The 16353-nt window shown below is 43.8% G+C and overlaps 1 pseudogene; it reads right to left on the reverse strand.

Moving 5' to 3' along the window:
- Window positions 1-931: 931 nt before the first annotated feature.
- Window positions 932-11059, reverse strand: LOC148107751 (mitochondrial assembly of ribosomal large subunit protein 1 pseudogene; annotated as a pseudogene).
- Between the last annotated feature and the right edge of the window lie 5294 nt (window positions 11060-16353).

Consider the following 16353-nt stretch of genomic DNA (forward strand, 5'->3'; position numbering starts at 1 on the left):
GACACTTAACCGACCAAGCCTCCCAGGTTCCACATGATAACCCCCTTTTTAACGATGGGAAATTTCAGATTCTTTGTATTAATTTCCATTCCTTGAAGGAGGAATAAAAGTACACCTCCTCAAGGAGAAGCAGGAATGTAAGTCCTTCTAGTAGCAAAACAGGGGGCAAAAGGAAAATCTGTTAAATCTGTTTAACATTGTTAAACTATGTTAACTATGCATTTTTGTTTTGTTTTGTTTTAAGATTTATTTATTTGACAGAAACAGCAAGAGAGGGAACACAAGCTAGGGGAGTGTGAGAGGGAGAAGCAGGCTTCCTGCCTAGCAGGAAGCCCGATGAGGGGCTCAATCCCAGGACCCTGGGATCACGCCCTGAGCCTAAGGCAGATGCTTAATGACTGAGCCACCCAGACGCCCCTAACTATGCATTGTTAAGAACAAGACAACAGGTCCAAAATGGAGTCACTTGAGCTAAGCCCCGCCTCACCAAACCAAGATATTAATTACAATGTTGGCTCTGCCTGGAAATGGAATCTCGAACCAGTCAATCAGGGATCACCTGATCAGCACTAGTTAGAGAATCTGATAGGCCCTTGCTATCCCCTACAGGTAAGTAACCTCGACATAACCAAACTGCTTTTTGCCTAAGTATAATGACCTGTTCCTGCTCCCTTCTGCCTTAAAAATCTTTCATTTTGTACAGCCCCTTGGAGCCTCTTTCTATCTGCTGGATTGGATGCTTCCCCATTTGAACTGAGTTTTGCTCAAATAAACTCTTACAATTTTTAATATGCCTAAATTCTTCTTTCTTTCTTTCTTTCTTTCTTTCTTTCTTTCTTTCTTTCTTTCTTTCTTTCTTTCTTTCTCTCTCTCTCTCTCTCTCTCTCTCTCTCTCTTTCTTTCTTTCTTTCCTATATCAGTTGATATAATTTTATTCCGATTTGAGCTCCACTGGAGTCAGGGATGAGGTGTCCTCTTTTCATTCCAAGAATGAAGTCTTTAGGTAACATCACAGGTCTACCTTAGCTAACTAGTCATCACAAGAAGGTAGGGTCCATAATTTCTCAAATTCACAGGCTTCTGTTTCCTGGAGGCATCTAATGAATCACCATGTTGCCAAAGTTCACACAGAGCCAACCATCAGGGTCCTTCCCTTCTCTTGCTACGAGGCCCACTTTCATATTTCAGGCATTTGTACGTTTTCACAGTGTAGTAGGGCCATGGCAGCTAAGTGGTGGACGTTCCACTCCCCATCACGGAGTAATCTGTATATTTCATTCCCGTTGGACCCTTCATCTCACAGATGTCTCTTGCATTTTCTAGCCTCAAAAGCGAAACCAGCATGCCGATGTCAAACTTAGGGTCAGAACGATGTGCGAAGCCGGATTCCAAGCGACCCACGCGGGCCACTCCTCCGCGGGCTCAGTCGGGCCGCCTGCCCCTCCACCAGCTAAGCCTGGCCTCCCGCTGCAGTGCAGGGCGCGCGGGTCCAGGAGTCAGGCAGGTGGGGCCCAGCGCTGGTCCCACCTGCAGCCAACCCCGCAGCCCGCAGCCCCCCAACCGGGTGCAGCACCCTCCCCTCCCCTGCGCCACAGCAGCGTCCCCACCCGCCGTCCCACACTGCCTGCCTAAGCTTATCTTTTAACAATACAGAACCGTCCAGTCCCCAGACTCATTTCTGGAAAGGGGAATGATTTACTGGAGGTGGGAGGAGGGGGAAGGCGCTTAAGATCTGACGAACAGAATTTAAAATTCTAATCTGCCTGAGGGGTTTAAAGTGATGAAGTCGGAATCTTGGCTGTACTTTCTCTCTTATCCGTGGAGCCCACCTTTCCCTCTTTCCCTTCCCTTCTCTAGCTCAGAAATTTTTCCCTCCAACTATGCCAGGTTGGTTTCAGGTCTTGCAATAGGGCCGCAGGCAAAATAACAGGTTTTCCCTGAGTGCAAACATTCTGGTGGATCGAGACAGCAAACCATAGATCCAAAATATAGGGTGGGTTGTGAAACGTATTCCAAAGAGAGGTAAAGCCTGGCCAAAGAGGGGAAAGTTGTTGTTTTGGAAAATCTCCCAAACACACAGTTAATGAATTACTTGTGCTCCCTGCACTGCTCCCGCTCGCGTCTGGCGGGGCGGGTCTCCCCCTGCACTCCCCTTCACCCTCCGCCCCTGCCTGGGTCCCTCTGCCCGGCGGGCTTCACATCCCCAGCCCCACCAGTGTGTCCCCTTTGCTCTCGCTCAGGTTCTCCACTGAGCCTCGAGTCGATAAGGATGTTTCCACAGGTGTCCAAGGCCATCTGCCCTGAAGTCTGTCTGGCCTTGAGGCCTGACACGCGGGGTGGGGGCAAGCGGCCGGGTGCCCGGCACCTGCGCCCACCTGGGGACCGAGGGCTCCGCAGCCCAGACGACCCGCGCTTTGCCTCTTCTCTCCCAGCACAGAATGCTGTTGCCTTCCTTTCCGCGGACCCACCTTAGTTCTTGAAATTCCACAAGTTAGAATCAATACTCCCAGCGATTGAATCCTGGGTCTATGATAAATTATTGAACAGCTTAGTGGAAAACATTTAACGACTTTCCAATATGAGAGTCCGCTGAAGAGCAGCCTGCTGGCCAGGGTTCTGATGGAAAGAGCTCAGTGCGCGTGCCGGGCGGTACATTTCCCAACATTTTGTGGTTTGAATGAAGATACTGGAGCCATGAAGGTACTGGTTAACTAGTCAATTAGGCCTATCAGAAGAGAGGAGCAAATACTGTCAGCTATCCCAAGTTTGCTTAAAGACGAGATTTCAGGAAAGACAAATAGGTAATGCTGGTAAGGCACAGTCCTAGTGGAACGTTCTATTTCAGCTTTGGAAACCCAGCCCGAGATCAAAGGAATGCCTTGTGTCTCTGTCCCTATTGTTTCATTGCCTTTCCTCCTTGACTTTGCTTTTTGAGAAAAGGAACACAGACACAGAGGCTTGTTGTCTCTCCTTTGTTTGTCTATCCCTGAAGAGGGTCCAGTGCAGTCCATTGTTCGCTTGTTAAAGAGGGTGTCTGACTGCGGGTTGGGGGGGAGGGGCAGGGGACTTCCAGGGGAGGCACTTCACCCCAATATATTTTATTTACTTTGTCTCCTTTCACCAGCCTCAGGCTCAGAAATGCTGGCACAGGGCCTCAGTTCTGGAACCAAGCCCCTACCACCTCTTCCAGAAGGACAAGGGCAGGAAGATTGGACACCAATCCATTTCAACTTCCCCATATTACAGTTTCCATGATCCTGTTGTCTTTTCCCTCCAGCTCTGTTGGTTCCATCTCATTATCCTCATTTTATAAGCCAGCCGTATAGTTTGAAAGCTTTTCTGATTTCAATTTTTTTTTAAAGATTTTATTTATTTATTTGACAGAGAGAGACAGCCAGCGAGAGAGGGAACACAAGCAGGGGGCGTGGGAGAGGAAGAAGCAGGCTCCCAGCGGAGGAGCCTGATGTGGGGCTTGATCCCAGGACCCCGGGATCACGCCCTGAGCCGAAGGCAGACGCTTAACGACTGAGCCACCCAGGCGCCCCTCAATTTGTTTTTATTCCATTTTATTTGTTCACCCCAAGAAGAAACATCAGGACCCATGGGATGCAAGTGTTGTAGAATTCTAATGTCAGTAAATTGAGATGAAATATTAATAATATGAAACAAAAGATTGGAACAGGGAGGTGAAAGTAGAGCTTGGAGGTATTGCATTGCAAATACTTGGGGGCATTAATGAGGACTCTAAGTCAGCTTAAAAACCTGGCCAGAGACCAGAGCAGTGCCATCCATGCGATGTTCTGCCTCAGTGTCGGGTTTTTAAGAAAATGTAGGGACCAAGCATTGTTTTTCCTCTGATCTTCTACCCTTAAAGAAACTCCAGTGCATACAACTCAAGAATGAAAAGTCATTTCAAAATTAAGGCTTTTATGTGTATATACAGGTATTAGTGTAAGCACATATATTTTTTGCTCTGTCCACAAGAGGGCCTGCAGAAATGACCCCAGGAGCAATGAGCATGCCTCATGCCCGGATCGATTCTTTCTCCCTTTCTTTTCTTTCTTTCTTTCTTTCTTTCTTTCTTTCTTTCTTTCTTTCTTTCCTCTTCTTTCTTTCTTTCTTTCTTTCTTTCTTTCTTTCTTTCTTTCTTTCTTTCCTCCTTTCTTTCTTTCTTTCTTTCTTTCTTTCTTTCTTTCTTTCTTTCTTTCTTTCTTTTGAATTTATTTATTTATTTGACAGAGAGAGAGAGCACAAACGGGGAGTGGCAGGCAGAGGGAGAGGGAGAAGCTGGCTTCCTGCTAAGTAGGGAGTCTGATGCGGGGCTCGATCCCAGGACCCCAGGACTGAGCCACCCAGGTGCCCCAGGTTCTTGGTTTCTAATACCATTTTCTCTTGAAAAGGAACCAAGGCTCCTCAAGGATATGGTTATTTCTAGCATTGGGGCAGAAAGTATATAAAATAAATCCTGAGCACTTTGTAGTGCCAGAAAATAAAGAAGTATTAAAAAAAAGATGAAGAAGAAAGAAAAAGAAGAAAGAAAGAAAGAAAGAAAGAAAGAAAGAAAGAAAGAAAGAAAGAAAGAAAGAAAGAAAGAGGCACCTGGGTGGCTCAGTCAGTTAGGCATCTTGACTTGACTCAGGTCATGATCTCAGGGTCATGAGATCAAGCCCTGCATCAGATTCCCCTGGGCATGGAGTCTGCTTAAGATTCTCTCCCTCTCGGGAAAAAAAAAAAAAAAAAAGATTCTCTCCCTCTCCCTCTGCCCCCTGCCCCACTCACATGCTCTATCTCTCTAAAATTAATAAATAAATCTTTAAAGTAAAAAGAAAAAAGAAAAACACACCCATGTGTTACCGACTGAGCCAGCCTGGCACCCCTGTTTGTATTAGAATTCCTAATGTTTTGAGTAGTTGCATAGACTTTGAGTGCTTTTGTCCCTTTACCCTATATTCTCCATCTTGACTGTATGCGTGTGTGTTTCTTGTTATGTGCATATGCACACACATAATTTTGCAGGATATGAGGTTTTTCTGAAGTCACATATGGCAGACCGAAAAATGGCCCTCAAAAGATGTCCACATTCTGTTCCCTGGAACCTGTGAATTTGTGCCCTTCCATGGCAAAAGAGACTTTGCAGATGTGATTAAGTTAAGATTCTGGACATCAGGGATGCCTGGGTGGCTCAGTCATTAAGGATCTCCCTTAGGCTCAGGTCATGATCCCAGCATTCTGGGATCGATCCCCACATCGGGCTCCCTGCTCAGGGGGAAGCCTGCTTCTCCCTCTCCCACTCCCCCTGCTTATAGTCCCTCTCTCGCTGCCTCTCTCTCTGTCAAATAAATAAATAAGATCTTAAAAAAAAAAAAAAGGATTCTGGACATCAGGAGATGATCCTGGATAATCCAGGTGGGCCCAAGGTAATAATAAAGGTCTTTATAAGAGGGAAGCTGGAGGGTCACATGGAGAAAACCATGTGACAACAGAAGCAGAAGGAGAAAAGGCAAAGCAGTTGGGGAGCCATGACCAAGGAAAGAGGACAAACTGTCTAAGCCCCTCTCTTCCTGAAGGCAGTGCCCCTCACCCCGCCCCACCCCTGCCTTGGGTCTTCAACTCTGGTTCCTTCCCATGAATATGTTTGAACATGTGTAAGACCCTTCCTACAAAAAATACCTTCTTCTTTCATTCATTCTTTCTTTCTTTCTCTTTCTTTCTCTCTTTCTCCTTCCTTTCTTTTCCCTTCCTTTCTTCCAACCTCCTTCCTTCCTTCCCTCCTTCCTTTCTTCCTTTCTTCCTTTCTTCAAGATTTTATTTTTAAGTGATCTCTACACCCAACATGGGGCTCAAACTCACAACCCCAAGATCAAGAGCTGCATACTCCACTGACTGAGCCATCCAGGTGCCCCCCAAATACCTCTTTCTTTCCTTCTCTCCTTCTTCCACTTCCTCTCTTATCTGCCATTCAAGGCTGATTTCCAAGTATCTGCCCTTTCCTTTCCTTTTCTGCTCTTTCGTCCCTCAATCTGGGGTGCACCTGCTCCCTTGAACGACTTTCTCTAGCTGCTCTGTTCATGTTTATCGAAGTCCTCTAAACACCTAGTAGACACTGTTCAGGCCTTATTCTCAGAAATATTTGACCCATTCAAAAAGTCTTTCTTAAAACATCACTTGACTTACACGACACCACATTCTTCAGGATTTCCTTTTACCCAGAAGGAAAGACAGTTTTGCCTTGTATTTCATTCTGTTAAAAGATAAACTGAGGCAAAAGCACCTGGCTGGCTTAGTTGGTAGAGCATATGACACTTGATTTCAGGGTCGTGAGTTCAAACCCCACATTGGGCGTGGAGCCTACTTAAAAAGAATTTAAAAAGGAAAGATAAACTGAGGCATATTGGAAATTTTAAGAGTTTATTGGAGCAAAAATTGCTTTCAATCAGACACCACCAAAACGGAAGTGGTTAGGAACACTGCAAGGACAGGAGCGGGGGGAAAGACATACAGAGAAAGTTCAGAAGAGAAGAAAGAACATTATTTGGTTCATTGGCTATCACTCAAAGCCTAGTTGGCCGTGCTGGTTGTCCCTCGAATTGTGATTTTGTACCCTTGAGGCATTTACGAGCTTAGATTTTGGTGTACTTACGTAGGCTCCATGGCATTAGGCCACATCAGTCTAGTGGCCTCCTTGTCTAATTAACTGAACAGTTCTCTCTGTGGATTCTGCCCTGTGTCCATTATTTTTCTCATGCTACATCAGATGTCCTCAAAGATTTCATTAATGTGCTTAAGAAGTTAAAGAACTCCCTCAAAATGCAGTCAGAATTATGAGTAGGTGTATTCTCTGGAAAGCAGATAGATTACTTTTATAATATTTTCCTAAGTGTCCATGATTCATAAAAGTTAACAATCCACTGCTCTGAGTAAGCTTCCTGGGCAATCCAATGACTCCAAAATCCACGTGTGCAATCAGACCCTCCTTCTCAGCTCCACATTGGCATATGCCACTGTCCACTGAACATCTCTCTTCGGACATTAAGGACCCAGCTTACTTTTACCCCCAAACCTGCTCTACTTCCTCTGTTTTCTACTTCAGTGATTGGCACCTCATCCATCCAATTGCCCAGGTCCAAAACCTCATTACCATATAGGATTCTTCCTTTTCTTCAGCCTAGTTACTCAATCACCAATTCTGGTTAATTCTACGTATTCATGTCTCTCTCTTCAATCCTCGCTGCTACAGCCCGTCTGAATCCCGTATTTCCAGTCTGAATCCCTGAACCAGTCCCCTGGGTGACTTCCTTGTGTTATTCAGTTCTCTACAGTCCATTTCTTTTCCCATTGAGAGTATGTTTTGCTGAAAGGTTGTTGGGGAAATCCAGCCTGTGCCCTGCTATGGGGCTCTATTTAGTCCAGAAGAAGGTTGTCTAAACCATTTTCTAGAGAGGAAATCTTTAAAAGAAATGTGTACTGGGGCTCCTGGGTGGCTCAGTCGGTTAAGCACCTGCCTTCGGCTCAGGTCATGATTCCAGGGTCTTGGGACTGAGCTCCCCATCAAACTCCCTGCTCAATGGGGTCTGCTTCTCCCTCTCCCTCTGACCCTCCACTTGCTTGTGCTCTCTCTCTCTCTCTCTCAAATAAATAAAATCTTAAAAAGTAGGGTGGAGGACTATCCTACCCTAAGCGTGTGGGGTGGGTCGTGTGGGGGGGTGTGTCTTTATGTTGATCACCTGTGACCAACAAAGAATAACCAGCCCCTAAAAAGGAAGGAAGCATTGAAGGTGTTAATAATAGAGACAGTTGAAAGGACTTAAGTTCCCTGGTTAGCTTTCTGTAAAGGACCAACCTTAAAGGCCCTCATGGGCAACCCTGTCGGGACCCCTCTCCCTCTTGAGAGCTTTTCCTGTATCTTCACTTAATAAACTTCTATTGCTTTACTCACGAAAAGTAAAGAATAAAATAAAATCTTAAAAAATATATATGTACTAAAGTTAATGGGTGCTATCAAGCAGATCCTGGCCTCATGAGAACCAGGGTGATGTCAGGCCCACTTTAAACTCTTCAGAGCCCCATGTCCGCAGATAGCAGTCCACATTTTCCCTGTGGTTTACAAGGCGTTTCATGTTCTAACCCCTCTTTTACTTTACCATCTTATTACTTCTCCCAGGGCTTGGCTTATGCTGGTCTCCATTCTCAACCCCATCCCGAGTCCAACCCCCGGGCCGGGACACATGCGCACTTCTCCCTCCTGTCCCGCTGGTCCCCCAGATCCCATGATGCTAAGGGTAAATACTTTTTAAGGGGTCAGGCTGAGCACTTTACTTTTATTATGTCAGTTAATCCTAACCATGTCCCTGTAGGATAAAGACCTTTATTTTTTCTTTCTTCAGATAAGGAAACGAAGGCATAGAGGTTAAGTAACTTGCACAAAGTCACACGGGAAATAATGCTGGCGCCCTGGAAGGATCCAGGCAGTCTGCCTTCAGAGTACATGTTCTTTTTTTTCTTTTAAAGATTTTATTATTATTTTTTATTTATTAGACAGAGATAGAGACAGCCAGTGAGAGAGGGAACACAAGCAGGGGGAGTGGGAGAGGAAGAAACAGGCTCATAGCGGAGGAGCCTGATGTGGGGCCCCATCCTGTAACGCTGGGATCACGCCCTGAGCCGAAGGCAGACGCTGTGCCACCCAGGCGCCCCCAGAGTACATGTTCTTAGCCACTCCTCCAGGCTTTACTGAAATGTCATTTCTTCCAGGAAGCAGCCCCGACTCCTTATTTCTAGGTAAGGAAGGTCCTTTTCACAATGCTGCCTCAGCTGATGTACTCACCCTTTCCCCTCATCGCTGTTGGTTCCCTACCTGTTCCCTCACCAGAATGTAAACTCCAGGAAAGAAAGGAGCCCTTCAAGAATGTCATTAGTAAGGTGGCATTCACACCATCTTGCCAAGGACACACATTAAGAAATTGACCCAATATAGGGGTGCCTGGCTGGCTCAGTTGGTAGAGCACGAGACTGTTGATTTTGGGGTTGTACATTTGAGCCCCACATTGGGTGCAGAGATAAAAACAAAATCTTCCAAAAAAAAAAAAAAAGAAGAAGAAATATGTGCAGCATAAAATTTAAAAAATAAAATAAAAAATGTAAAGCCCCCCCAAAAAAGAGAAAAGAAATATATACCCGGTAACATATTCAGATAAATATTAAAGCAAAAAATTTCAGGAAAAGACCATTAGCCATTGAACAATGCGCTTTGATATTATCTACATTCTTTTTTTTTTCAATGCTGACACACAAAATTTACTTCACCATTCATTAATGACTCAAAGATTGAAAACGCCTCCCTAGCGCGTTGCCCAGAGCAAAGCTAGGACATCATAATATCTGTTTAATCATTCCTTTGTTCATCGTTAAATCAATGGCCATGTATATTTCATACTCATATATACTAAGTCATAAGTATTCGAAGAATGAGTACATTCGTTTTCAAGGTTGTTTTGGTTTTTGTTCTTTCTTCCTCTCCCTTAAAATTTGTAAATTCTGCCACTACTTTTGAAACAAAAATAAACTTGGAGCTCCTGAGTCTCAACAGGTTAAAAATGTTAATCCTAAGAGTAAAGGTCAAGAGCAACATCTTTCTATTATCTTCTGACCCTCTGAAACAAGAATACTTTGAAAAAAATTGTTATCTAAGAATGCAAGGCTTACAAAACATTGTTATCCAAGGCAATAAGAATGACCCCACCAACCCTTATCAACTGCAAATTTATACCCTTGGAGGAAAGGAGGACTATTTTTTGTTTTCTTTGCTCTAGGCCCAGACATTCAGGGTAATGTTTTAGATAAGATACACAATTTAGACATAGCATTAATATTTTATTTTCCTTGCCTTGGAGAAACCAAAAAGATCCAGAAGAGAAATTGTTCACAACCATTTATTTAAATTTTAAATTGCCATTCAAGCAATTTCTTAATCATAATGTACAAAATATTAAATATAAAGTTTTATAATATCATTTATCTCTCACCTAATTTTAATTTACAAAGGTATTCAACTCTGTGTTAAATATTTTATTTTATAATTATATTTATCCTATGTGAAATATATAATTGACTATTGCTATGTGTTTATATTTACTTTTATTCCAGATTAGTTTTTACAAATACTTTGAGGTAGGCTATTCTAATTACGAAAATCTTCTGAGTATATAAATTTATGGATTTAAGGTAGCAATTTCATTGATAAGATTAAATAGTCTTAAATTTTAAAATCCATTTTAATTATGAAAGGAAAGATTGGTAATACCAAGTATCCTAAGTCAGTGGTTCTCAGACCTTATGACTTAAAAAACCAGTATGACTTAAAAAACCCATTTCTTTACACACAAAAAAATTCCAACTATTTTTTTCCCCAGTAAGACCATTAATGAAAAAAATACCACCGTTTATTCTCAGTATCACTTTATAAAATAACAAAAGAGAAACACCTTCTCAGATTAAGTTATAGGCTACACCTAGAAAAGAAACCTAGTACTACATATGAACATATGCATATATGTGCCTATACATAAGTGTGCCCGACCCAATCTTTTCCTGTTGGTTATTATTATTATTTTTTAATGATTTCATTTATCCATTTGTCAGAGAGAGAGAGACAGAGCACAAGCAAGGGGAGCGGCAGGCAGAGGGAGAATCAGGTTGTCTACCGAGCAAGGAGCCCGACTCAGGACTCAATCCTAGGACACTGGGATCATGACCTGAGCCGAAGGCAGACACCACCCGCCTGAGCCACGCAGGCTGCTGGAGATTCGGGAGAAGGACAAGGCACAGGCAGGTTAGCTTGTGAAAGAGAGTGTGGGTTGCAGGGGATGACCGCCAGGCGTGCCACCGCCAAGACTGCGATCGCCCGAACAGCGGCAACCTCGCGTTATTTATTGGCAATAAACAATCAAAGACAATCAAGGGGATGATCCGTATTACCTCCTAGTGAATAGTAGTACAGCACAGGGAAGGTCACGGGAGTAGATGACGTAACGTTCAGCACGTGAGGCCTATTCTTAAACATGTTTCTATGGACCCCGTGGGCTATTGTCAAGAGCAATCAGGTTTCAGTTGGGGCAGCGTTCTGCCCTTTAGCGGACCAGGCGTTCCTGGCCGCTCGTTATCTGAGGGCAGCGTTCCACCCTGAGCGAGCTGGACGTTCCGGCCGCTGGGCAAGCCAGGCGTGGCCGACTGTGCTCTGCCGGTTCCGCTAAAGCCCGCAAGGTCACAAACATGTTTTCCTGTTATATCCTTAGCATAAGCTCTCGGCCAGGGGCTGCTGCAGCAGGCGTCCCTTCCTGTTGGTTATTGATTAGAAATTTGGTCATTTTACAAAAGCTTATAGTATGCACATTCTTTGACCCAGCAATTCCATTTCTAGAAAATCGTTCTGTAGAAGTACATGAATAAGTGCCTGAAGGTATTTCTATTTATTTATTCAACAAATAAAATTTACTCACGTGGTTATATTTATTGTGTACTGACTGTCTTGCTGCACTAGAATCTAAGTTGTTTGAAGTCAGGGATTTTTTTTTTTTAAGATTTTATTTATTTATTTGACAGAGAGAGACAGCCAGCGAGAGAGGGAACACAAGCAGGGGGAGTGGGAGAGGAAGAAGCAGGCTCCCAGGGGAGGAGCCCGATGTGGGACTCGATCCCAGAACGCTGGGATCACGCCCTGAGCCGAAGGCAGACGCTTAATGACTGCTCCACCCAGGCGCCCCTGAAGTCAGGGATTTTTATCTGTTTACGTCACTTGTACATCCCAAATGTGTAAGACAATGCCCAGCACAAATATCCATTGAACAGGTGAATGAAATTGTTAATATGTTAAAAAATGCATGCTGTGAACAGGGTAAAGGAGATTGCAAGTGTGGGAGAAGAGCACAAGCGGGAAAGTAAAATGGAATGGTAAGAATACGCTTTAAGGAGAGGGGGAAGAATGTGTATAGATTTGGAGGTGAGAAAGTCAGCCAGGGGGACATCTAGTGAGAGTCTTCCTGGCAGTGGGAGCAGCGAGTACATAAAGAATTTGGAGTAGCACCAGCAGAGGAGGGGGGAGATCTCACACACACACACACACACACACACACACACACACACACACACACACAGTAATGCAAAACCACTGTTCTGGAGCCAAATGAATAAGGGGCAAAATTAGCAGATGAGGCAACTGTAGACACCGACTTTTCCTCCGAGTGAAACAGAGCCAGTGGAGGGTTTCTGAGCAGATGAATGAATGAGTTAGCTGACGTTTTTAAAGAATTTGGCTGATGTGGGGTGCCTGCGTGGCTCAGTCGGTTGAGTGTCCGACTCTTGATTTCATCTCAGGTCATAATCTCAGGTTCATGGGATCCAGCCCTGTGTTGGGCTCTGCACTCAGCGGGGAGTCTGCTTGAGATTCTCTCTCTCCCTCTCCTTCTGCCCCTCCCTGGTCTCGTGTACATGCATTCTCTCTCTCTCTCTCTCAAATAAAGGCAGAGATCAATTTAGAGGTTACAGTATAATTTAGAGAAGAAATAGTAGTGTCTCAGAGTGGCTGCAGTGGAGTACAGATTCTGAAAATATTTTTAGATAGAGGTAGTCGAATTTCCTGATGAACTGAATATGTGGAATGAGAGAACGGAGTCCAGGAGAATTCCAAGGCTTTGTTCTGAACACCTGAAAGCGCAGGGTTGGAATTAGCTAAGGTAGAAAAGCTTGCAGGTGGTGATGCAGAGGGTAGAGTATGGATATTGGAAAGTCCACTTTGAATAGTAGAAACTTTTACAATGATTTTTAGACACCCAAGAGAAGGTGAGTAGATACTTAGTAAAATGGTTCTGGAATACAGAGAAGGTCTGAGCATACAGAAAGGCATCAGCATATATATGGTATTTGAAGCCATAGACTAGATGAGATCACCAAGATGGTGAATGTAATTATGAAAGAAAAGAGACCTGAGACCCAAGATCTGGAACACTCCAACTCTAACAGACCAGTGGAAAGAGGAAGTGGAAAGGAACCTGGGAATGAGCGACTAGTGAGATAGGTGGTAAACCAACAAAGAGCACTCTTCTGGAACCCAAGTAAGGGTAGGAAGTGGCAGGGAGTGATCAACTGGGTCAAAAGCTGCTGAGGGGGGGCGCCTGGGTGGCATAGCGGTTAAGCGTCTGCCTTCGACTCAGGGCGTGATCCCGGCGTTATGGGATCAAGCCCCACATCAGGCTCTTCCGCTATGAGCCTGCTTCTTCCTCTCCCACTCCCCCTGCTTGTGTTCCCTCTCTCGCTGGCTGTCTCTATCTCTGTCAAATAAATAAATAAAATCTTAAAAAAAAAAAAAAGCTGCCGAGGGATAAAGTCAGATGAAGGTCAACAAGTTGGTATTAGGGATGCCTGGGTGGCTTAGTCAGTTAAGCGTCTGCCTTGGGCTCAGTTCATGATCCCAGAGTCCTGGGATCAAGCCCCACATTGGGCTCCCTGCTCAGCAGGGAGTCTGCTTCTCTCTCTCTCTCTCCCTCTGCCCCTCCCACTGCTCATTCTCTCTTCTTCTCAAATAAATCAATAAAATCTTAAAACAACAACAAAAAAACAAAACAAAACAAAAGGATTGGTATTAGATTTGTTAATATGAATGTTATTAGCGACCTGGACAAGAGCAGTGTTGTAGAATGAAAGAATAAGACAGAGGACACCTGGGGTGCACGGGTGGCTCAGTCGGTTAAGCATCTGTCTTCAGTTCATCTGTCTTCAGTTCAGGTCATGATCCCAGGGTCCTGGGATCAAGCCCTATGTCAGGCTGCCATTCAGTGGGGAGTCTGTTTCTCTCTCTTCCTCTGCCCCCCCTCTGCTTGTGCTCTCTCTCTTTCTCTAATAAATAAATAAAATCATTAAAAAAAAAAAGGACAGAGGACACCACCTAGCTGGCTTAGTTGGTGAGCATGCAACTTTTGATCTAGGGTCGTGATTTTAAGCCCCATGTCGGCTGTGGAAATTACTAAAAAAAAAAATTTGACTTCAAAAAATAAAATCTAAAAAAAAAAAAAAAAGAATAAGACAGCAAATATAATGAATTATTTCAAGAAGTTTTTGGCAAAAGGGAACAGGGAATGGACCAGTAGGTAATGTGAGAAGTGGGGTTAAAAGATTTTAAAAAAATTTTAAAAAATATTATATTTATTTAATTGGATAGAGAGTGAAAGCGAGAGAGATCACAGAGGCAGAGGGAGAAGCAGACTCCTCGATGAGCAGGGACCCCCCTCCCAACTCGGGGCTCAATCTCAGAACCCTGGGATCATGACTTGAGCTAAAGGTAGATACCCAACCGATTGAGCCACCCAGACGCCCCCCCCCCCATTTTTTTTAACGATTTTATTTATTTATTTGAGAGAGAGAGTGCAGAGTGAGAGAGAAAGAACACGAGTGGGGATGGGGGAGGGCAGAAGGAGGAGAAGCAGGATCCCCACTGAGCAGGGAACCTGATGCAGGACTCGATCCCAGGACCCTGGGATCATGACCTGAGCCGAAGGCAGATGTTTAACCAGTTGAGCCACCCAGGCGCCCCTCCCTCAAAAAAATTTTTTTTTAGTTTTTTAAGATGGGAAAAATGATAGCATGTTTGTATACCACTAGGACGGATGCAGTAAACATGGGAAAATGGGTGAGGTGAAGAGAGAACTGCTGAGTGATGAATCGGGGTAAGCAAGAGGGATGCAGTCAGTGCACAAGCCAAGAGACTGGCCTCGGATGGTCCCGCACAGGACAAGGAGCGCACAGGGTGTGGGTGCATGTGTGGGTGAGGAGGTCCACGTGGTTTTGAGAGGCTTTGCAAGTTCTCTTGCTTGCTTCAGTTCTAAGGGAAGTAAGGAGCAAGCTCAGAGTATGGATGACAGAGCGGATAGCAGTTTTAGGAAAGACAGAAACATGTTAGGAGACTGGGAGAAGACCTAACCTGGGAAATACAGTATGGCTCCCCACTGAGGTCTGTGCTCATGAACAGAGTTGTTTGTAACATGAAACATTATTGAACTGAATAGGAAGTTGCCATTAAAGAAAATGAAGTTGGGGCGCCTGGGGGGGCTCAGTCAGTTAAGCGTCTGCCTTCGGCTCAGGTCATGATCCCAGGGTCCTGGGATGGAGTCTTTCGTTGGGCTCCTTGCTCAGCAGGGAGCCTGCTTCTCCCTCTGCCTGCTGCTCCCTCTTCTTGTGCTCTCTCTCTGTTAAATAAATAAATAAAATCTTTTAAAAAACCCAAATCAAACAATAATTCTCTATATTTGTATATTACTAAAGGAATATCAATGGAACATGCGACTCTTGATCTGAGTCATGAGTTTGAGACCCACACTGGGTGTAGAGATTGCTGAAAAATAAAATTTAAAAAAAATATTAAAATAAAATAAAGGTATACAAATATCTAGAGAAATAATCACTAATCTGTTAGCAGCAGTTATCTTTGCAAATGAGGTTATTTTTATTTTCTTATTTTCTATTGTTTGAATTATTTCAAGCAGTATTTACTTTCAAGAACACAAGTAAGATACTTGAAGCGTTCAAAGCTGTGTGATATTGATGCAGGGTAATGACTGTGAATGTTGAGCACTATTCTAAGTGGTTTACATGAACCAACACATTTATTTCTTATAACCTTAGGATTATGTATTTATTTTTAGAGATGAAGAAATTGAATCAAAGAGCTGTTAATTAACTTGCCTAAAGTCACTCTAGATTAAGATACACATTAGATGGCAAAAATAAAAAATATAATTGGGGCACCTGGGTGGCTCAGTAGGTTAAGCATCTGCCTTCGGCTCAGGTCATGATCTCAGGGTCCTGGGATTGAGCCCCACATCAGGCTCCTTGCTCAGTGGGGAGCCTGCTTCCCCCTGCTTGTGCTCTCTCTCTCTGTTGCTCTCTCTTTGACAAATAAATAAATAAAATCATATATATATATACACACACATATATATATATGGAATAACAAATGTTGGTGAGGATGTGGAGAAAAAGGTGCCCTCATGCACTGCTGGTGGGAATGTAAATTGGTGCAGGTACTCTGAAAAACAGTATAGAGGTTCTTCAAAAAATTAAATATAGAAATACCATATGATCCAATAAATCCGCTATTTACCCAAAGAAAACAAAACCACTAATTTGAAAAGATATAGGCACCCCTATGTTCATTGCAGCATTATTTACAATAGCCAAGATAAGGAGCCAACCCAACTGGCCATCAATAGATGAGCGGATAAGGAAGATCACACACACACACACACACACACACACACACACACACACACACACAGAGGAATGTCACGCAGGCATAAAAAAGGTGAA

The sequence above is a fragment of the Ursus americanus genome, chromosome 25 (genome assembly GCF_024610735.1).
Source record: "Ursus americanus isolate L20-20 chromosome 25, mUrsAme1.1.p, whole genome shotgun sequence".
In the NCBI taxonomy this organism is placed as follows: domain Eukaryota; kingdom Metazoa; phylum Chordata; class Mammalia; order Carnivora; family Ursidae; genus Ursus; species Ursus americanus.